Source organism: Schistocerca cancellata, chromosome 2, assembly GCF_023864275.1.
Source record: "Schistocerca cancellata isolate TAMUIC-IGC-003103 chromosome 2, iqSchCanc2.1, whole genome shotgun sequence".
In the NCBI taxonomy this organism is placed as follows: domain Eukaryota; kingdom Metazoa; phylum Arthropoda; class Insecta; order Orthoptera; family Acrididae; genus Schistocerca; species Schistocerca cancellata.
In genome coordinates this window covers 966,213,672-966,238,814 of record NC_064627.1, presented here as the reverse complement: position 1 = coordinate 966,238,814, position 25,143 = coordinate 966,213,672, and positions in this window count along the sequence as shown.

Sequence of the window (25,143 nt, the reverse complement as noted above, 5' to 3'; positions counted from 1 at the left end):
GGTCGGTCAATACAGGGACGGTTAACGCTGTTTATGGATGACGCTGGCGTTGTCGTCCAATGATGTCCCGCATATGCTCGATTGGAGACAGAGCAGGCCAAGGCAAAATGTCGACACTCTGTAGAACATGTCGGTTTACAGCAGCGGTAGGCGGGCGATCGTTATCCTGTTGGAAAACACTCCCTGGAAAGCTGTTCACGAATGGTAGAACAATACATGGAAACACCAGGTGACTTACAAATTTGCAGTCAGGATGCGTGGGATAAGCACGGGAGCGCTCCTGCTGCCATACGAAATCGAACCTCAGACTCCATGCTTAGGTCCGGTGTGTCTTGCAAGCAGACATAGCCATCACTGGCCCCGAAGCAAAACCAGCTTTTATCATGAAACACAACAGACCTCCAACCTGCCCTCCAACAACCTTTCTCTCGAAACCACTGAAGTCGCAAATGGTGGTCGTTTGGGATCATTGGAATGTACGCTATAGGGTATCTGGCTGCGAGCTGTCCTTGAAGTGACCGATTTATAACGGTTCATTGAGTCACTGTAGTGCCAAGTGCTGCTGCAGTACTGCGGCAGATGCGGTATGCTACAGGGCCGTACGCAGAACACAATGGTCTTTCCTCTCAGCGGTGCCGTGCGGCCGTTCGGAGCGCGGTCTTCCTGTGACCGTAGGTTCTCGTGACCACCACTGCCAGGAGTCATGTACAGTGGCCACATTGGTTCCCAGTCTTTCTGCAGTGTTGAAGAAGAAACTTCCAGCTTTTCGTAGCACTATTACACGACCTCTTTCAAACTCAGTGGAATGTTGATAATGGCATTTTTGAAGCATTGTTGACTTACGTCAATATTCCAGAATTTGCAACACGAACAGCTGCTAGCATGAGTTTCTTAGAAGTAGATACCTTAGGGGTTGCGAAGCAACTCAAATCGCTTGATACGGGCAAGTCTTCAGGTCCAGATTGCATACCGATTAGGTTCCTTTCAGATTACGCTGATACAATAGCTCCCTACTTAGCAATCACATACAACCGCTCGCTCACCGATAGATCTGTACCTACAGATTGGAAAAATTGCGCAGGTCGCACCAGTGTTTAAGAAGGGTAGTAGGAGTAGTCCATCGAACTCCAGACCTATATCATTGACGTCGGTTTGCAGTAGGGTTTTAAAGCATATACTGTATTCAAACATTATGAATCACCTCGAAGGGAACGATCTATTCATACGTAATCAGCATGGTTTCAGAAAACATCGTTCTTGTGCAACGAAGCTAGCTCTTTATTCGCACGAAGTAATGGCCGCTATCGACAGGGGATCTCAGGTTGATTCCGTATTTCTGGATTTCCGGAAAGCTTTTGACACAGTTCCTCACAAGCGACTTCTAATCAAGCTGCGGGCCTATGGGGTATCGTCTCAGTTGTGCGACTGAATTCGTGATTTCCTGTCAGGAAGGTCGCAGTTCGTAGTGATAGACGGCAGATTATCGAGTAAAACTGACGTGATATCAGGTGTTTCCCAGGGAAGCGTCCTGGGACCTCTGCTGTTCCTGATCTATATAAATGACCTGGGTGACAATCTGAGCAGTTCTCTTAGGTTGTTCGCAGATGATGCTGTAATTTACCGTCTAGTAAGGTCATCCGAAGACCAGTGTCAGTTGCAAAGCGATTTAGAAAAGATTGCTGTATGGTGTAGCAGGTGGCAGTTGACGCTAATAACGAAAAGTGTGAGGTGATCCACATGAGTTCCAGAAGAAATCCGTTGGAATTCGATTACTCGATAAATAGTACAATTCTCAAGGCTGTCAATTCAACTAAGTACCTGGGTGTTAAAATTAGGTTCAAAAATGGTTCAAATTGCTCTGAGCACTATGGGACTTAACTACTGTGGTCATCAGTCCCCAAGAACTTAGAACTACTTAAACCTAACTAACCTAAGGACATCACACACATCCATGCCCGAGGCAGGATTCGAACCTGCGACCGTAGCGGTCACGCGGTTCCAGACTGTAGCGCCTGTAACCGCACGGCCACTCCGGCCGGCTGTTAAAATTAGGAACAACTTCAGTTGGAAAGACCACATAGATAATATTGTGGGAAAGGCGAGCCAAAGGTTGCGATTCATTAGCAGGACACTCAGAAGATGCAAAAAGTCCTCTAAAGAGACAGCTTACACTACACTCGTTCGCCCTCTGTTAGAATATTGCTGGGATCATTACCAGGTGGGATTGACGGAGGACATCGAAAGGGTGCAAAAAAGGGCAGTTCGTTTCGTATTATCAAGTAATAGGGGAGAGAGTGTGGCAGATATGATACGCGAGTTGGAATGGAAGTCATTAAAGCAAAGACGTTTTTCGTCGCGGCGAGATCTATTTACGAAATTTCAGTCACCAACTTTCTCTTCCGAATGCGAAAATATTTTGTTGAGCCCAACCTACATAGGTAGCAATGATCATCAAAGTAAAATAAGAGAAATCAGAGCTCGAACAGAAAGGTTTAGGTGTTCGTTTTTCCCGCGCGCTGTTCGGGAGTGGAATGGTAGAGAGGTAGTATGATTGTAGTTCGATGAACCCTCTGCCAAGCACTTAAATGTGAATTGCAGAGTAGTCATGTAGATGTAGATGTAGATCACGTGCAATCTTTCCAAGGTAACTAACACTCGTGACCGTTACAGTGTGTATTTAGATGAAGCTTGATTTCCATCATCATAGTCCCGCTACTAGCGCCGCTGTTACGCGTCTGGTCCCATATGTTAGGAGAAACCATCTTTCAGATTGTGATGTACCGGATTACTGAAACTATCGATACCATCGGTCGGCGAGTTATGCGGTGCCGTGAATCGACATGAAAGAACAATTATATTAATATATAAATTACAGTGAACGTTAACATAAACTGAAGCATTATCATTTTATTATGAAAACGAATAATTTGCAGGACAATCGTATTATGTATTGCTGCAGAACTATTTGAGAACTCTATTCAATTTTCGTACTGTTTTCATATGTGTATACTTGTGATGTATAAAATATCTATGCTGAATTCATGTTGGCAAACCTGTGTACTTTGTAAGGTCTTCTACTGTTAATGTAGAAACAGTTTTGCCGGGCGACGCGAAGGGACAGTCGCGTTTTGGTGAATCTAAGAGACAGTGAGTCTTGAGAAGTTGTGAGAAACGGACGGTTTCGGGACAACGACTTATGTTGGAAAAGCTCTTGTTGGTGAAATACTGATTGTTATGAAGATGATATTACGAAAATAATATAGAAATATTGGAACACGTGAGGCAATACTGACCCTACGACTCATCTTAGAAGCTAGATTAAGGAAAGGGAAACCTACGTTTCTAGAATTTCTAGACTTAGAGAGAGCTTTTGACAATGTTGACTGGAATACTCTCTTTCAAATTCTGAAGGTGGCAGGGGTAAAACAGAGGGAGCGAAAGGCTATTTACCATTTGTACAGAAAGCAGATGGCAATTATAAGAGTCGAGAGGCATGAAAGGGAAGCAGTGATTGGGAAGGGAGTGAAACAAGGTTGTAGCCTATCCCCGATGTTATTCAATCTGTATATTGAGCAAGCAGTGAAAGAAACAAAAGAAATATTCGGAGTAGGTATTAAAAGCCATGGAGAAGAAATAAAAACTTTGAGGTTTGCCGATGACATTGTAATTCTGTCAGAGACGGCAAAGGACTTGGAAGAGCAGTTGAACGGAATGGACAGTGTCTTGAAAGGAGGATATAAGATGAACTTCAACAAAAGCAAAACGAGGATAGTGGAATGTAGTCGAATTAAAGCGGGTGATGCTGAGGGAATTAGATTAGGAAATGAGACGCTTAAAGTAGTAAAGGAGTTTTGCTATTTGGGGAGCAAAATAACTCATGATGGTCGAAGTAGAGAGGATATCAAATGTAGACTGGCAATGGCAAGGAAAGCGTTTCTGAAGAAGAGAAATTTGTTTACATCGAGTATAGATTTAAGTGTGAGGAAGTCGTTTCTGAAAGTATTTGTATGGAGCGTAGCCATGTATGGAAGTGAAACATGGACGATAACTAGTTTGGACAAGAAGAGAATAGAAGCTTTAGAAATGTGGTGTTACAGAAGAATGCTGAAGATTAGATGGGTAGATCATATAACTAATGAGGAGGTTTGGAAAAGGATTAGGGAGAAGAGAAGTTTGTGGCACAACTTGACTAGAAGAATGACCGGTTAGTAGGACATGGTCTGAGGCATCAAGGGATCACCAATTTAGTACTGGAGGGTAAAAATCGTAGAGGGAGACCAAGAGATGAACACACTAAACAGATTCAAAAGGATGTAGGTTCCTGTAGGTACTGGGAGATGAAGAAGCTTGCACAGGATAGAGTACCATGGAGAGCTGCATCAAACCAGTCTCAGTACTGAAGATCACAACAACAACAACAACAAGATATAATATGGAAAGTTTTAAACAGTATCAGTTCTTACGAAGCATATTACAAGCCCAAGGACCCATTGTATTAACAATTACAGCAAATCCAGAAGTTACCCCTAGACAACGAGCAAGCAACAACGATTATTCAAGGTAAGGTAATTAAATTATTCCGTGTTCGTACTGTAAAGTTACCTTCTCTTGTCAAATATTTAAGTCTCTTATGCTCTGTTAATAGAGTGAACAGACTGACGGGGACTTGTGGTCCACTATTGAAACTTTTTTTAAAACCACATGTCATAATTTCATATAAAATAATTGACGATATTTAATATTTGTTCCTCGATCGAGAGAGGGAACATTACAAGATGTAGAAACATCCCTGCCAACTTTCGTTTATGTCCTACTCCTTGCGGTTCTTTGCGTCATTTTATGTATGGCGGCCTCTACCACGTCTATAATGGTAGAACTCGACGACAGTTGGCTGCAGACGAATGGCAGCACACTTCCTCTTCCCCTTGTTAGGTCGCATCCTTCCGGAGAGACGAGACGCTTCCGTCAGCCGTTTTCTCCCGCCAGGTCGCCGCATGGTGGGAGAGGCCGGCCACCTTTTGTACCGAGTCTTAATGCCAGAGACACCTGAGCCTCTGCCACTAATACTTGGTACCTAGCGGGGCCCGGAATTAACTGCTGACGGCTTTTTATGAGGCTTACGGCTCAATTAGATTTTCGACAATTGAGGAGCAGGCACAGATGCGGGGGAAACGCGAGCCGCGAAGGACTGCGCTAAGCAGCGGGACGCAGCGTCTTGTGTGGTGGGGGGAGGGTGGAGGCGGGGGGAGAGAATGGCGCCGGTGGGGGTGGGAGCACACCTCCCTTCTCAACCGGCGACCTAGTTCCCAGCTGGCCTGACTTTTCTGCCAGATCGGTCGGTGCATCTGTCTCAAGACACTGCTCCTTACGCGATTTAATAATAATGAAACTAGAGGGGGCATTGTTAACGTACAGTGTCCCTCGTATTTTTATACGTTCCTTTTAACAGAACCCGAGAAATATGTCACTCCATCACATTAAGTGCATAATTTACTAACGGACATAAAAATAAAATTAAATGAATGTTCCATAAGATGATATACCGGGTGATCAAAAAGTCAGTATCAATTTGAAAACTTAATAAACCACGGAATAATGTTGATAGAGAGGTAAAAATTGACACACATGCTTGGAATGACATGGGGTTTTATTAGAACAAAAAAAAACGAATTTCACAAAAACTGCTACCTGCTACCGTGACGGGTGAGAGGTACGCCGATATGTTACAGAATCGCATCATCCCCAGCCTGGCTGATAAACACTTGCTGGAATGTACGATGTTTATGCAGGATGGCACTACACCCCATATTGCTAGACGCGTGAAAGCTCGTCGTTTGGTGACGATCGTGTGCTCAGCCGCCACTTTCGTCATGCTTGGCCTCCCACTCCCCAGACCTCAGTCCGTGCGATTATTGGCTTTGGGGTTACCTGAAGTCGCAAGTGTATCGTGATCGACCGACATCTCTAGGGATGCTGAAAGGCAACATCCGACGCTAATGCCCTGCCATAACTCCGGAAATGCTTTACAGTCCTGTTCACAACATTATTCCTCGACTACAGCAATTGTTGAGGAATGATGGACATATTGAGCATTTCCTGTAAAGAACATCATCTTTGTTTTGTCTTACTTTGTTATGCTAATTATTGCTATTCTGATCAGATGAAGCGCCATCGGTCGGACATCTTTTGAACTTTTGTATTTCTTTAGTTCTAATAAACCCCATGTCATTTCAAGCATGTGTGTCAATTTGTACCTCTCTATCTGCATTATTCCGTGATTTATTCAGTTTTCAAATTTATACTGACGTTTTGATCACCCGGTAGATTGATGATAACAGGTACAGCCTGTAATTATGAGCGGTTCTTTGGCCTATAATGATGCAGGAAATTGCCAAAAAACCCACATGAAGATACCTGCACCAGGTCATCATTACCGAAAATGTTAATGACATAGCAAAATTCTCATTACAGTCATCGAGGGCCTTTCATGGGGGCCAAATGGATATGGTTTTAAATAAGAACTAATTTCCGGAATCTTACCATATCTTCTCGTTACAGGCAACCTAAGTAGCTAGTTTAATCCATAAAGTCAGCATTACTCTTTCTTCAGTTCCGTTTCCTTACCTCTCATCTGCTGTCCATTTTAGCCGCTGTAGTTTTGGTTCTGTTTTGTCATGTCTTTTCACCTCTTAATTTTGTTTCTATATTTTGTTTTGTCTTTAATTTCTTCCTTATTTGTACCAATTTATTCTAGGTATTCACGCACTCTCGGAGCCATTTGGAGTTGCCTTTTAATTATTCAAATTGTCGGTCTACTAGGACTCATTCTTTCCGTTCAACATCGGTCTTCCTTTTCGTCTGTAACGTTTTGACATTGTAGTAGGCTTTCGTATTACCTCTTTTCTCCAGTTGTTCTATTTCGTAATATCTTCTCCACAATCTACCTTTAGTTTTTCGTGGGACATCCATTTTCCTTAATTAATCTTAAAATCAATGTGTCTCTGCATATGTGCATTCTGACCAGACCACTATATCGTAATGATGATTTTTTTCGTCTACAAAGAATAACTTTTTGTAATCATTTTTGTTAAATTAAATGTTGCGTAAGTCTTGCTTTCATGAGCTCCTTTTTCCTCTCCATTACTCGAGTGACTTCTCGTAGATACTTTAATGTCTTTTCTCCCAATATATCCATACTTCGTGCTTAATTTTGCTGGCACGGTCTTATTGTTTGTCGTAATCTTTTTCCCGAAGGGGATTTGTAATCCTTATTTTCCTGATACTTCTTTAAGTACGTCTATTTGTTTTTGTGCTATCATTTCATACTGCATGAAGAAATTCGCTCCCGTCTTTTTTGTCTTCTTGATGACGAAAAGGTGGAGAATTTTTGTCACTGCAGTGACTGTTATTACATTCGTAACCAACTAAGTTATGTACCCAACATTTTCCACAAAAAGGAATAAATAAAGCGTACGGTTATAGTATGAAGAGTTCATATCGTATAGTGGTGACGCTTCTACTATGCATGATTCGTAGTCTCGTCTATTAGTGCCACTGTGATTAGTATTTAACAGTAGTTACCACATTAGTTAATTGATTCCATACAGATTTATTGCCGGTCATAGAAATTAGGATCCGTGCTGATACGAGCTACAAACACACAGATCCTTTTTATTCATTTTATTACTGTAGACTACTGCTGTATTATCAGCACCTCTAACCACTTGAAAAAGTTGAAATTGCAATAGTGGATATTGTAATAAATAGTACAATCGATGGGTAATATGATGTCGTTTAATAATAGCCCATTTGCTGTCACAGTTTGTTAATTTCCTTTCTGCAAAGTACACTCTGGCTTTCAGCGCGCTAAATCCACTTGAACTTTTCACTGGGTCATTATAGAAACAGCAGAGCTGTTAACTTGATTAGAGAGCATTCTGGTTTTTACTGGTAAATCTGCTTCAGTTTTGCAGCTGGCAGTTATCGAAACATCATTTGAGGGAAAAGAGCGCCGAATGAAATATTGTGGGAAAAACTCTTGCAAAATTCATAGAATTGTTTCGAAATTAATATTTAGAATACTATTCATGAAAAAACAATAGCTCATTTGCTTAATTAACAGACTGCTGGAAAAGCAAATCTACTGCATCGAAAAAGCAACGTAGAATGGTCGGAGCTGTTTACTTTTACTAAATACTTCTGTGGGTTCATACACCCACATGGAATCGACATACTTCCTTTATATTACTCAAATACGCTACAAAAGTTTTATCATATTCAGAGGGTGTTTCATTCTCTTTTCAGACAACTTTTCTGGTTTTTAGCTAACATCTAATGATTTTTATACAGCACAACGAGCAATATATTTGACGTCAGTTAAGAGCCAGTAGCAGTTTTGTAAAATGAAATATGTACAAGATTCATGGCTAGAATTGTCAACAATAACAAAACTTTGCCGAAACATGTTCGTGTAAAACAATGTGATAAAATACTTTTTTTGCCCCATAATATTTATTTATTTTGCGACCTAGGGTTTGGATTATTAACGCATTGTCTATCGTTGTTGGCAAATTAACGCTATACAATGAGTTAATAAAGCGAACCTAGGTCGTGAAATTAGTAAATATTATTTTAACAGTGGCATAAAATGTTTTTTTCTCCATTAATCACGTTTCACCACCTACACAAAGAAAAGTTAACAAAAATTAACGAAGTATTTGTGTGAAGGCGAATGCAAAATTAATACATCGTTTTCTGCGGACAAAGACAAATCAAGAAACGTTTTGACAAAAATAGAAGAGAAAACGTTGCTTGGTTCCGTAGTACTCTAGTACCACTACAGCATTGTTTGACTGTCATAGCAGCACACAACAATTAATGACAACTACATCAACGTTTGGTTTTATTTTCTTCTCGAAAGAATAAACGGCATGAAGACAAAGACTGTGAAAGGAAGTAAATGTATCAACTCGTTTCTTTCTGCTACGTTTCTCAATACATTTAGTCTTATCTGTAGTCCCAAGTTGTCTCCGACAATGCTATGCCTGTTTTAGTGTTCATTTTAGTTGGAATATGAACTGTAAACAACGAAAATTCTTGCATCAACAGCCAACAAACCACTTGTAGATCTATTAAATGCAATTATGAGCGATAATGGTAATATGCCTACCGTTGTTAAACGTGTTCTCCTACCACCTCCCCCCGCCCCTCCTTACCCATGGTCGCCAGTGTTTGTGAAAAGGTAAAATACTGTGATAGTGAACAGAGCAACCATTCTCTTGTAAATCCTTCATGAGTTTTAGTCAAATGGACGTTGTAGGAAATATAGAAATTGTTGAAGAATGGAAAGAAGGTAACTTTAAATTTTACATCGTTCAACTTAGCGGCCCGAGTACTGGCTCGTTTGGACAAATTAGCAGAGCGAATCGGCCGATATCTCCCTGAGGAAACCATCCCTGTATTCACTTCAAGCGATTATGGGAAGCCACAGAAACAATCGGTAAAGGTGTTGAACTTCGCACATTCTTTACATGTGTACAGCGCTTAACCACTGGGCCATCTGGCGCATTGCTTAGTAATGGGTCAAACTGAGTGAACGTTAGCACATATATTGGGGAGAAGCTCGGTTCATTCGCCTATATACTGAATCAAGTTTAGCTTCATTTCTCAAAATTCGCTCCAGTTGGCTTTCAGGAACGACTCACCCATCAACACAATAGCCAATTTTTCCACAATATGCTAGTGCTCCGATTCCTGTTACTTCGCAGGCGAAAGGAAGTAAGGGAAATTTATCGAAAAAGTGTACAGTTTCAACAGATGAACAGTTAAGTCACTACAGAAATTTGAAATAATGTGCTTCAGGCTTCAAGAAAAGTAAATTAAAGTGTTATTGGTAAACCAGTGGTAAGATGAGAGTGAAAAGTTTCCATCGAGCAAGAAGAAGATGGACACTATGAAGGACATTAATCCATTATGATGTGGTCTTTAATTAGGTTATTCTGCTCCAGCCAGTATTAAGTGTCCTATTTAATTCATAAGTAGTATGTACAGCGAGAAATAAACATTTTAGAAAATTTTTCACGCAGATCTTATAGTTTCCTGACTTTTCAGTGAACCTTCCGCTACTGGAGAGCTGTGGCTCTTTTTGATTATGCTACAACGTCTATGCTTAATTAAAAATGGAGTTTAAAGAGATTTGTTCAAAATTTCTTTCTGGTCTCGTTCTCGAACTCTTACTTCGTGATTCGTACTCACTTCGTGTGCCCTCATTACACAGGTCTCGCAAATACATTGTTTTCTGGGCAGTGAATAATTTCTGTTCGTTTTGCGAAAGCTCAATTGCCATACGTCCAGAGGTTTCCTTTGAAATACACATATCTTAAAAATTTTATTTCGTGTGCTTTGTTCTTCGATTCCGCTGCCAGGTAATTTAATTCTAAATTATTTTATCTACCAATAAGCTACAATTGTTTTCCAAACTGCAGGGCGTGTAGACGTCTTTCAGCATTACTAAAGTGCTTGGTCACAAAAAAAATGGTATCTTTTCGGATACGTGAGCTGTCCTATAATTTTATTTTAAATATTTAATCTTATGTTCTTCGAAGAGTACGTAGACGTTTCTGGCAATTTCAGTTGTGTGTGTTCAGATGGTGATACAGAGAGGTTCGGTTTGTTAAATTTACTAAATCATAATGGAAATACAAGACTCTTGTAGACTGTAGTTCATAGTTGGGAACAGTTTCATACATCCCAAGAGTCAGTGATAATAGAGTGTGAGGTAAAGAGATTGGGCAAAACTATGGGACCACCAAAAACACAACACATTACCGTGCCTAATACGGTATAGGAAAACCGTTGGCATTCAAAATAGCTTCCAGTGGTCTCGGAAATGCATCTCGTACGTTTTTATAGGGAATCTTTCTGCAAAATAGTGGCCAGTTCGAGTAGCGATGCTGGAGGCGGATTACGATTACGCACCCTTCTCTCCAGACTAGTCCACAGACACGTAGTAACACTGAGATCTGGTGACTTTGGCGACAGTGGGAGATGCGACAGTTCATGCTCAGAAAACCAGTGCTACACGATGCAAGCCGTGTGAACAGCGTCCCTGTCGTATTGGAAAACAGCATCCCCATTTGGGAACAAATGTTGCACCATCAGATGCACCTGATCGGCCAAAATGGCCACATAGTCATTGACAGTAATGTTACCTTGAACAGTAACCGTGGGGCCTGTGGAATACCACGATATGGCTGCCCAAATCATTAAAGAACCCCCCCCCCCACGTTTTGCTCTTGGGAAGTAAACTCGATTCGATCAGAAGTTGGAAACAGTATGAAACAAGGCTCATTCGACCACTCTTGCGTTCTAACGTTACTCCTTAGTCCATGTTTTATGGCTTCAGCACCAAGTTTTGCTGCTATCGGCATCTGCGTCACTGGTTAGTGGTTTTCGAATTCCACGTCGTCCTGCAATTCCCTGCTTATCGAATTCCCTTCGTATTGTTTTGGCGCTGACAGATTATTACGAGGGCGACATTCAGTTCTGCAGTGACTTTTGCAGCAGTCGTCCTCTTATTTTTTTTTCACCATCTACTTCTATTACCATCGTTGCGATCACTCAAATACACTGTCGTCCGCATTGTGACTCAGCGGATGACGTTTTTTCGTTTTCCCTGTACGCGGTATAAATCTTCTATACTGTGCTCCTTGTAACACCAACTTCGGCTCCCTTGGTTTTGATAGCAACATCCGTACGAGCATCAACAGTTTACCCACGTCCGAATTCTCTTGTCTCCAACACAACGCACTCACTGCTACACAGAACACTTTTCTGACCACGAGTGGCTCTTGCAACGTGTTGAGGACATTACTCAGGTACTGTCCTCAGACAGATACAACATCGTAACCTGCAGGCCGGGATGGCCCGTGCATTTCTGTTCAAGCACACAATTCTCACGGTGTTTCATATTTCTGTCCAACATCTGTAGCTGGATATTATATGGATGTTTGTGTTTTGAAACTGTGGTATACTATAGCATCGATAAAATATCATAAAGAATCTGTGTAACGAATTTACTTCTAATGGTAGTATCGTATATTTTAATAATTTACGCGTAATTTTCACACAAAATTGGGACACTGAATACGAATAAATAGATAAAATTGCACTAGGAACCAAAATGAAAACTAACAAGTACAGATAACGCTTGAAGATGGAATCCTTTGATCACACAAAAATTGTTGTGCTCGATACAACTTGTGAACATCTGAACACCTTTGTAAGTAGGCTGTTTAGGTTTTTGTGTTGGTAACGTCACGTAGCGCTCTGTATGAAAATCACTGGCTGTGTTTTGTGCAGTCTGTGGCTGGTTGGCATTCTTGGAATATTCGCTATTGTAGTGTCGGGCAGTTGGATCTGAACAGCGCGTAGCGTTGCGCTGTTGGAGGTGAGCCGCCAACAGTGTTGGATGTGGGGAGAGAGATGGCAGAATTTTGATAGCGGACGATCTGGACGTGTATCCATCAGAAAGAGTAAATTTGTAATATTGGATATCATGAACTAATATATATATATGACTTTTGAACATTATTAAGGTAAATACATTGTTTGTTCTCTATCAAAATCTTTGATTTGCTAACTATGCCTATCGGTAGTTAGTGCCTTCAGTAGTTAGAATCTTTTATTCAGCTGGCAGTATTGGCGCACGCTATATTGCAGTAGTCTGACTAACGAATATGTGAGGTAAATGATTCATGAAAGGTATTGGTTAACGTTAGTCAGGGCCATTCCTTTGTATGAATTATTGAAAGTCAGATTGCGTTGCGCTAAAAAAAATTGTCTGTCACTTTAGTGTTGATCAGAATAAGTAAAGAGAGAAATGTCTGAGTAGGTTCAGTTCTGCTCAGCTGTTTTAAAATCAAATAACGTAAGGGGTTAACCAGTACAGTAATGGATAAATTTTTCTAAGGGACGTTTCAGCTTACATAAAACTTTCTTGGTCTACTCACTACTTTTTGTGAAACCTGAAACAGTCGACGACAACCGGAGTCATTTTTAGGAGCTGATAGTTGTACTTGATAGAGTGCTGGCCTTTTTATTAAACATTCTCTCGTCTCGGTAACACCATGAAAATGTCAAGGAACTGTCCTCTGCCAAGAGACATTATGTCAACGTTCGCGAAGAAGTGCAATTCGTTCCGAGAATCCAGTTGTCAAGTGAATGGCTTGGCGTATTTCTTTGCGGAGAGATTTCCACACTCTTCTACAACTTTTCTTTCATTTGTATCTTTCAACCTATATCAACATTCGATTGCGCGTAACCCCGCTGACATATTTATCACACAACTAGGAGATTCGTAAAGGAAATCACAAAACGAGGCTACCCGTTAGTTGAGGCACTGAACATGTATTCTTGAAGAGTGACATTAAAATCCCTAGATGTTGGCGAAGGTTGGGACGGTTTCTTAGATCCGATTGCTTCCCTAGAAGAAATGAATTAAGGTTTCATCTGTAAACACATAGTTTCAACAATAAAAAAAATTATTTAGCCGTTCTTACCTTCTCACAAGGTCTACTAGGGTACAAAATATTGCAATCTTCATAACAGATTTATCGCTGGTTTCAGTAGTTTTAAAGCCTGAAAAGCCAGTTTTTTAAATTTAATTTTTTAAGGCAGTGATTCGGTTGATTACCTGTCGAGTATATTTTATAAAACTTATTAACTTGTTGTTGGATTCCATTAGATCAGAGGATAACAATCAATAAAAGTCGTATCTGTTCACACTCATTGTATAACATACTGTGCTCGGATAAATAGATGTGTTACTTATGAAATGTAACAAGACATCGTAAATCTAATTTTAAAAACATGTCACAGAAAAAAGGCCAAGTGGCAGACTAAGGAATTGCTGGATGAAAGAAACAAACGGTGAAAAATTATAACACTGTGAGTCTTGTCGTTAATAGTGCACTTGATGCGAGCAGCTATTCAATGATTTTCACAAACTGAAGAAATACAGACAAGATATACCGAGCTTACATGGCTGTATTTTTGCTACGGGACATTAACTTGTTTGATCGAAGAAACTCCACATACGGTAAAATAACACCAAAGACACAGTTATGAATTAAAACTGCATATTATTATATAAATTCTACGTAACATGATACAAAAATATGGAACAGGCGTTATCATTTTTCGTTGTTGGCGGGAACATAAATATTAGAGCACCAGTACCAAAATCACTGTCGTTCTGTCTTTACAAAGGAAATATTCATCTTCTAAACAGAAGGAAAATATCGAATGAACCTATGCCCCGTATAAAATTTTTACAGCTGCAGTCTGCATCTTCAGATGCGTATAAATTTCCAAATTAAATCAAAATTTAGAAAATAATACCTTCAATGTTTGGAAATAAGGGCGAAATACGCGATGGAAAAGCTATCGGTATTACAATGTCAAGACCTTGAGAAGTGAGTGGAGAAAATGTTGTGATTGGTAGACCTCATTATTAATGCCCCAATTTGAGAAGCGATCACACTAATTTCGTACTGAAACTGTCATTTATGGTAATAAGTATACGAATATTTCAAAAGATCGGGTTTAAATGACAGTATGTATAGGAAAGTATAAAATATCTCATTGAAATCAATGTGTTAATTCATTTATATCGCAGTACAAAAAAGGAGAAAAAAAAGCATTCTTAATGTCTCGTTTCAGTTGTCGCCCGTTAGATATTACAAAGTTTCAAATGAAATTGATTTTTCTAGATTATCTGGAGCAACTGTTTGTCTTAAATTCAGTTAAACCTCTGTCAAACAAGCAGCAAACGTTAGTAATTTAAACCCAGAATAAAGTAACAAGGAATTACGTTTCCTCTTCTGCAATCACTCAAAGTTAAGCAATAATATTCTCTGTCACGCAGTATATTATTATCTGACTTCAATACCGTGCAGGAAAAGTAATTTTTTTTACAAATATTACGAGCACGTGCTAAAAAGCAATGGACGGAAATTTTTTAAGCGAAAACCATTAAAGCTTTTTAAATCAAACGAAAACGTTGTTAACATTCTGCATCTTTATTCTTCGTGTCTACATATTTATTTCTCAACGTAGTCAACCTGGTGATGAACACGGTTCTGCCAACGAGAAATCAGTTTATTGATACCGCCACTGTAGCACGTTTGGCTTTGTTGACGGAGTCACAACCTCACCTTTGCTTGCACAGCTTCATCGCTATCAAAGTGAGGTCCTTGAAGGTGTTCTTTAATTTTGTAAACAGTTTAAAATCGATGGGCCAAGTTGGGACTGTGTGGAAGATGATCAGTGTCAGTGAACCAAGGCGTCGGATCGTTGCCGACGTCGTAGCTCTAGTCTGGGGTCTGGCGTTGTCATGATGAAGTAGGGGGTATGTCATGCGTGGGCGAACTCTTCCAATTCGAAACTCGATTACAGTACACTGTTACCGCCACGTTACACGCTATAATATCGAGTCCTCAAGCGCTGCAGGGCCGCAAATATGTAGACGTGAAGAATAAAGACGTAGAACGTTAACTGCGTTTGTTTTCTTTAAAAATCTATAACAGTTTTCAGAGAAAAAAATTCAGAGACATTACTTTTCAGTGGGTCTTCGTATTTATACCCCTTTAAATGACCTTGTTATACATTAATCACGATACTTTATTATTTAGTTATTACTGTCATTTTACACAGGTATAGTATTTCTCGTTTCACTGAATCTTTATTTCATTACGGAACAAGATTAATGGTGTCTGATCAACCCCCATTACATTCCACTGATCATGCTGATGTGCCTTCTGATAGAGGTAAGTGTTTCTTTTTTCTTTTAGTTTCATGAACTTAGTTTCTCTGCGGTGTATTGAACAGTTACTTACATTCTCATAAAGCAATGTATATGTTGCAAAGTAATCGTGAGCGAACATCTCAGAAGTTTATGATCACCTGTTGCATTTCAGGCTGTAAACAAGTTAGCAGTTCCGAACATTTGTGAAATATTAGCGATACAAAAATATCTTAAACCCAAACACTTCAATATTCCAAACAAATTATTCATTCCTGTTAGTCATGAAATTATTCATCAAAAATCAAAACTACTTTTTAATTTTTTTGTAAAAAATCATAAGAGTTGTTTATAACGGATTAAAAAGTTGTGCAGTACGTATTCTCACTACTCTTTTCTGGAATGTCTGGCTCTACCGGATTTTCTGCCAACTCGATTATGATACAATGCATTGTTTCGAATATTTTAATCCAGCATTACAATAATCATAAATTTCATTTAGGCTGTTTATAACCTGTTTATGCAGATATATTTTGCTGATAGGTAACGTAGTTTACATATACATTACACTTTTGTGACAGATAGTAAACTCATTTAGCGTCGATTGAGTTTTGCCAATGCTAAATAAGTAAGACTAGTATTCATTCGTGGCCCGATCGAAAATTGCTTCTTTGATACGCAATTTCAGAATTTGCGGTATACGATTGTATCCCGAAAAGTTAATGTCACTTTTCACCAAAGTAAGTACGTGAGGTAAATTTTCATTTGTAGAGACGACACGTACCTAACTGCACAGGTACGTCTTGCTTCACAAACTGCCCACTTCATTCATGGGAACATTAAACGAGGAATTAGTTCACAGGAATTCAGACAGTTCAGTTACTTAGAGTGAGACTAAGATTTCTGTCTGTAGTTTGTCGAACTATGTGCTCTGTAATTCATCCTCTTTCCCACAAATGTCAGACTGTGCTCTATAATCATGCGAGTAAGAAGTCACAGCTGACTTATTCAAACTAGACACAAAAAATATTGTACTCATGAACGGAATCGGTACTGTTTGAATCATTGTGTGGACGACAAAATTTTTAAAAAGCCGCAATAATTTTCTGTATTATATTCTCATTCTGAAGAATTATTAATTTCAGGAGCTTGGAAAGCAAGTTGAATCTGCGTAATTCTTTCAACAATCGAATCCCGTCAGTCGTTCAAGAGCCGCTGCGTAGCAGCAAAGCTAACGCCTTAGTAAATTAACGGAAAAGGAAACAGGAGAAAAAAACACATGAAATTTGCAGCTGAAATAAGTACAGAAATAACTTACTTACAGTATATCTCAGACAATTTTCAATCTACAGTCTACCTGGAGATCATTATCATTAATTACAGCATCCTACTTTCATGTGACATGCAGAAGGTTATCTGAACCAGAAAAGTAATGTGAAATACATCCAGTGGAAATAATATGAAATGTTGTACAGTCACTATAACGTTCGATCTAGCGTGGAAGGCTAACGCAGAATCATTTAAAATTACTTCCATAAAACGATGCAATTTTTAAACAGAAACATTCTGAAGTTTTTAGTGAAGCGGATATTCTGGACGCCGTATTTATTATACATATATACATTGATGTGTGTTTTCTAATAATTTTCCCGCGTAGTTTGGCCTGTAGTATTGCTTTTAGTTTCATCTTAAAGACTACAATGTCGAAATGTCATACTATGTTAAGCAATCTACAGTCTACGACAGTTCATATTTAACTACCTAATAAGTAACAACGGGTAAAATCTTAATCGTATTAATTGTTTACTTTTGTAGGCAGTTGAATGCCGTATAATCAATGAAACAACATTCACCAGAAGACTAGATGGATGATTATAATTTATGAATATGCCATTGTGGCAACAAATACCAAAAGAATATATTTTTTTACTTTCTCCATTTCTAACATTTATTGTTCTGCCCAAACTCATTCTACGGTGAATCCGCTGGTAATATACCTTACAGAGCGTCACAAAACTACTCTTGTGTAGATAAATTGTACAATGATTTTAATTTACATTTTCAATAGAAGAGAAGATAAAAATATAAGGGCAATGAAAATTTCTAATCATCCATTACAAGAAGTCTAGCTACTAGGACAGCGAATGCAGAAAACAAAATTGCTTCAAACAAGAGAGTACAATTTCTGAGTTACTTCTAACAATTTCTGAGTCACTTTTGATCAGCCTCTCTTGACAGAATAGTTTCGTCAGCAATATACAAGTCGAAAAATAATAGGAACTAGTATGACGGATACGGAGAATACAATTCTTAAATGAGTAACGCAAAAAAAAAAAAAAATTGCAGGAAGACGGCAGGAATATAAAATTTTGTAATGCAATGTGAAGGGATACAGAGCTAACACGTAAAGCTAAGCTATCGCCATGAAACATTTCTAGTTTATCTACATTTCAACATTTAAAGTTTTGGAGCGTAAGGAGCCTAATAGCGGTACCGGGAGCTTGATGAATCTTACATAAAAAACGATTTTCGAATTCAAGTGGCAGACTGCCAGTATTGAGTGTAACAGCTACAGTAGGATACAAGCAAGGTATAAATAAAATTTTATCGAGTGTTCGAGTCCTTTACAAAAAGAAAACGTTCCATACTTAGACCAATTATAGCAATTTACTGTTTGAGCAACATTATCTGAAGTATTACGGGCTGCATGGTATGAAACTATTTTGTTCTTGTACCTGACTCAGAATACAGCAAACAGATCACAATTACAAATATTACTGGAAACTATTACATTGTTGTGGAACAGACATTATGAGATACTATCTGTTCCTGGAGAAATCCTTGATTTTCTGGTTTTTCAAACAAAGAAAACAGTCTGTGAAGGTTACTTTCATGTGTTTGCTGATGACGGTTTCGATTTTATCACAGAAAAATTATACTATGTGTTCATTATAAACATACTGGGTCAAGAATTAAGCATAACATTTGCATTCAGAGTCAAATATTCTGTATTTAGAAAGGAAGATCAAAATAAAATTGTTAGATTATAAGACGATTTCACACTATATGAAAGGAAACAAGACTTAAACACAACCCAAACAAATGTATGTGGAATATTTGGGGTTAATCTAAATTTTAAGCCAGAAATTTTTGTCAGATAGAAATTATTTTAAGAGGAAATATATTGCAAATGTAAAACTCTGAAACTCACTTACTCAAACAAAAGTTTTATTTTATTTTTGTGCCTAGTTACAAAATGCAAGTGGTGTGATGTCCATAACATTGGGAGGAATAAATATTGTGACAGAATTACTTTTGTTTTCAGCGTTGTCATCCAACAGGATGTTTTGTTACCGCACCTAACCACTATGACAGGGAAACTCGGCGTCAATTCTTAGTCTCTAAGATACCCAGTGTGATCAAGAAAAACGTAGAGCGTATGTCAGCTGCCATTGAAATTACTACCTGAACAATGGAATAGCAACCAAATATAAGCACAAACAGCACTATATAGAAGTGTTCTCTTCCACCATTGCAACTGGTTCTTGTAGGAGAAATTTTTGTCATATACAGCAGTTATTCTTTCTTTTCATGAGGAAACAATGAAATTTAGGGAGTAATTCAAAATGTTACTGAACCCTCGCCAGAATTATACAGCGAAAGGGGGTGCTCTGGAGAGAATATCACTAACTTGTTTTCGGCAAACACGATTCGTGAAAAACTTTCCTTGAAGCCGCTGAAAAGGGCAACGAATGTACCTTAAGACTAATTTGTAGAGCCACTTCTGATAATCAGCGCTGCTTATTCCAATGACATTCGATTTAGTTTAGCTAAATTAACAGAATCTTCCGCCGGTTTTTGGTAGAGCAACATTATAATAAATGAAAAGCACCAGTTTGCTTTTGTTCTACAATATTGTAGAACGAAAGTAAACTGGTGCTTTTCATTTATTTTAGCTAATTTCTTTTAGATGAATAACAACAATACAGAGGTAACGTATCATGGGAAAATGAATTCCACAACGGGAGGTCACTGAGAAGATAATCTAATATTGGTTAAACGCTCCTTGTGCTCCTATGGACCGTTATCGTAATATTCGCAGGCCGTGTCAATACGTGAAAAATATTCTTACGATTGATGCCATGCATCTGTCTACATTATGTATTTTTCATCGTGGATGTCTCTGGCACCGATGAGTCGAGAGCACAGAAGCTACAGACAACACAACTCTCGTCAGTAACAAATAGAAATGAAGAATAACATGTGACAATAGCTATTGTTTTGAATATTCCACAATCTTTGGTTGGTTAGTAAGCCATTAAGAAAAAATTATTGAAAGTAATGTATGCAATACAACATTGTATGGATGTAACACATGGATTATCTGAAATTCGGAGAAAGCGCCTGTATTATGGTACTACCGAAAAAAATTAAAAAATTAAATGGTTGTTTAAATATGAAATAAATAAGTAAAAAGAATAAGAGAGGAAAGAAGTTTTCGGAAGAATTTACCAGAAGAAGGGATAAGTTTGAGGGACATCTGGTACGGCGTTCAGAATAATTACTTTGGCTCTGGAAGCAATGCCACAAAGGAAAACTGCTAAGGCAGAGGAAGATTGCAATATTTAAAACATTTTACAGCGGTAGTGGGGTGTAATAGTCAGGTAGAAATCCGTGATTAGCACAAGAAATATAAGAAAAATATGAATGACAGTATTAAACATTAAAAGATTTTTTTTAATTGAAAAAAATTCACTTGAAGTAATTAATAACAAAAATCACACAATAATTACAGTTTTCATTGGCATTTATTACAACAATAATGCTGTTACTTTTACGGGTGCTAGATATGGAGAAGTATTTAAAATGAGAAAGTATTTAAAATATCAGTTGATGAGGATAAGTACTCACTAGCAGTTCTTCAAATTATAACCACATACAAGACCGCACAGCAAATTTAGTGGCCAAATAAAATATATTTTATGAATTTTTGAAATCGAATTAATGACAATGAACACGTATTTGGAAGGAGTGGCGTTCAAATACATGCCTGGTCATTCATATTTAGATTTCTTGTTTCTCCACCGTTGGCCAAAAGAGATAATGCTCTGTCTCTAATGATATTGGCGTCGACGAAATGTTTCAGTCTATCCTGTGTTCCGCCAATTTTTCTCCTTTCTTCCCATCGTCCCTTCATTTTCCTCACGTTCTTTCTTGGAATTGTGCACACATAGAGTACGAAGTCAGTTACAAATGTACCCATGTACAGAGATCAAATTTCGAGTGTCTAGCTGGTTCGTAGTTACGCTGGAGATAGATACACAAGTCCTAGAGCGCTTGAAATTTCTATATCACAGAATATCATCTTACATTCAAATTAAATTACTACTCTCACGTAATTTAAACAAAGAAAAATGAAACAGCATTCTCTTGTAGTTTTGTAGAATGAAGAACCTTATTTAGCCGATCCTAGTTTCAGAAACATTCCAATCTTCAGATTTTGACGCATATTTTTAGCTCAAATTATAAGGGGAAGTGAAAAAGTTTCCGTTCGAAGGCTACTCTTTACCCCTTACCTACACGTCGGTTCTTACATACCCTTATTGGAGTCGCGTCAGGTTGCATACATATTGCAGCGCTTCCTTAAACGGAAAATTTTTGATCGGCCCTTAATGTAGATCTTCATGCAGAGAAAGTCATTTCTGTAATGCTACAAAAAAGCATTCTGTATTGTTTTGCAAAACATGTGCTTTCTCTTCGTGAGAAACAGTTTGTCACTTCGAGGAGCTTAATAAAAATAAACTCTGTGATTATGCAAAAGATTTTCTCTAATTCAGCGAACACCTACTTCGTGCCTCCGTTATTATTTCCACCTAATATGGCATAACCGTGCCAACTTTAGATGGATACATAGGCAGTTTAATTTTAGAGAGGGTTTGTACTGCCGAAACGTGCCGTAACCACCTTTGTTGATATTTTAAAAAAATAGTACTGACGTGTTAAGTGATGCCTGGATTTAGTGAAATACCTCGCGAGGGACCTAGGATCGAAATTAGTTGATACTAAGTAAATTGTCCACTCGAACAATTTGTGAGTGATTTAGAATTTTTACATCATCGTTTCAATTCAGTTGTAGAAGAAATGAGTTAAGCGTTGTGTAGTATCAGACTCGGTCTAAATTAATCCATATTAAAATGGCGTTGTGTGAGGTTGCAGCAGCCATCTAAAGTTTAGAAAGCTACATACATCACCTTTTTCAGTGACTGTTTTATTTACAATAACTGGCATGACACATTTCGACATCCCACTGCCTTCTTAAAGATTCCATATTTTACTCCAAAAATATTACGTGTAGTAGGCACTTCTACAAAATGTGGCGTTTTTACCGGGTATACCGCTTAGCTTAGCTGCAGTTTCTCTCGTGGTATGTCATACTAAAAACCTACGGGACTGTATACATTAAACTATATTACTTCGTGCCACATCGTTTTCTGATCAGCAGCGATATTTGGCCGGCTGGCCTAAATGGCTCGTCCAGAAGAAAACATACTTTTGGAAGAGATTTTCCTCTTTTTCCACCCACACAGGTTTCGGAGAAGTTTTATCATCAGTCAGATATTGTGCTACAGTTTGAGGTTCAAAAATGACTCTGAGCAGTATTGAACTTAACTTCTGAGGTCATCAGTCGCCTAGAACTTAGAACTAATTAAACCTAACCAACCTAAGGACATCACACACATCCATGCCCGAGGCAGGATTCCAACCTGCGACCGTAGCGGTCGCTCGATTCCAGAGTGCAGCGCCTAGAACCGCATGGCTACTCGGCCAGCGTTAGAGGTTTGCCTGAAACTTTTATGTAAGAGGCGAATAAAAGTTTTCATTTTGGGGCGTTGATGGAGCGTATATGCAACCCAGCGACTTCAGTGGTATCAAGCGAGAGATCATTGCAGGCCAGCAGAGTGGATGTCTGCTGTCTTTTCTGTTGAAAGCTGGTTGTGCCTCGGTTCCGGTGATGATTAGGAGGAGGCCAGTTGAGGGCATGCAAGAAACTAGTCTGGATGCTAGACATGCTGAATCTACAACTGGAATTACGGTCTGGGGTGCGATTTCGTATGACACAGCAGGAATACCCTTGTGGTTATCCCACGAAGCATCACTGCAAATCTTAATTATGTCTGATACTTCGACCTGTTCTGCTGCCATTCATGAACAGCATTGGAGAGGGTGTTTTCCAACAGGATATCGCTCGCCCACATACCGCTGTTGCAGCCCAACAGAGTGTCGACATGGTGCTTGCCTGTTCGATGACCAGATACATCTTCAATCGAGCACATACAGGACATCATAGGACGAAAACTCCGCCGCATTCCACAACCAGCATTAACTGTCCCTGTGTTTGCTCTCTAAGCGCAACATGCATGGACCTCCATCCTAAAAACGTATATCCGGCGCCTGTACACCACAATGCACGAACATTTTCACGCTTGTATTCACCATTCTGGTGGGTACACCGGTTATTAATGTACCAGCATTTCACATTTGCAATGGCATATCTCGCAAGTGCATTAACCTTGTGGTCTTAGAATTAAATCGTGTACATACACTCATGCTCATAAATTAAGGATAATGCAGATACATGGTGAAACAACGCTCAGGGTATGACCATGCTGTGTATTTGACGTGCGGTCGTCGCAAGGTGGCGCTGGCAGCAGTCTACATATGCAGAAGTATGTTGGTGCATGTCAGAGTACGGTGCAGAGAGTAAGTGTACATAAGTTTTCAGACATGCTAATGGTGACTGTGTGTTGAAAATGGCTCAAAGAACACATGTTGATGACGTTATAAGGGGTAGAATACTAGGGCGATTGGAGGCTGGGCAAACACAGCAGGTCATAGCACGGGCACTCCGTGTGCCACAAAGTGTGATCTCAAGATTATGGCAATGATTCCAGCAGACGTGTCCAGGTGCTACAATACGGGTTGTCCACAGTGTACAACACCACAACAAGGCCGATATCTCACAATCAGTGCCCGCAGATGGCCACGGAGTACTGCAGGTGGCCTTGCTCGGGACTTTACCATACAAACAGACGACTGAACTGACATGGTTTATTCACCTGGACATCTGCAAAGTCCATTCCACTGACGCCTGGTCACAGGAGAGCCCGTAAAGCCCGGTGCCAAGAACACAGTACATGGTCATTGGAACTGTGGTCCCAGGTTATGTTCACAGACAAGTCCAGATATAGTCTGAACAGTGATTCTCGCCGGGTTTTCATGTGGCGTGAATCAGGAACCAGATACCAACCCCTTAATTTCCTTGAAAGGACCTGTATGGAGGTCGTGGTTTGATGGTGTGGGATGGGAGTATGACTGGTGCAAGTACACCCCTGCATGTCTTTGACAGAGGAACTGCAACAGGTCAGGTGTTTCCGGAAGTCATTTTGCACCAGTATGTCCGCCTTTTCAGGAGTGCAGTGGGTCCCACCTTCATTCTGATGGATGATAACACACGGCCCCACCGAGCAGCCATCGTGGAGGAGTACCTTGAAACATAAGATACCAGGCGAATGGAGTGGCCTGCCTGTTCTCCAGACCTAAGCCCCATCGAGCACGTCTGGGATGCTCTAGGTCGACGTATCGCTGCACGTCTTCAAACCCCTATGACACTTCAGGAGCTCCGACAGGCACTGGTGCAAGAATGGGAGGCTGTACCCCAGCAGCTGCTCGACCACCTGATCCAGAGTAACACAACCCGTTGTGCGGCCTACGGAGTTGTGCATGGTGATCGTATCCCGTATTGATGCCGGGGTCCATGCACAGGAAACAGTGGCGTTTTGTAGCACATGTGTTTCGGGACGGTTTTCTCAACTTAACACCAATACCGTGGACTTACAGATCTGTGTCGTGTGTGTTCCCTTATTAGTGCCAGTTTTGTGTTGTGCCACGTTGTGTAGCATCACATTCTGCAGTTATCCTTAATTTATGAGCATGAGTGTATGTTACCTTTACTAATGTATTCCCGAAATTTGTTTTCTACATAAATTATTTCTTGGTGTTGTGATTTTTTTTTCCATCAGTGTGCAATACCAATTTAAGCACATCTAAGGAACCAGCGCTGTCGTCGAGCCTAGAAGCGTCGTGGCAAACTGTTCTTGGAAATAAATCAGCGACCGTAGCGGAGCCCGCGTACCGCTTTAAGGACGTTCGCCTCTCTTCAGACAAGGGTGTTATGCTTTTTCACAGTAGTCAACGTGAGTTGTACCGCAACCGGCCGGTACAGTGCGGCCGGCGCCTCTTGGCTCCGGCGCCCCTCGCCTTCCACGACGCTCGGCGTCCTT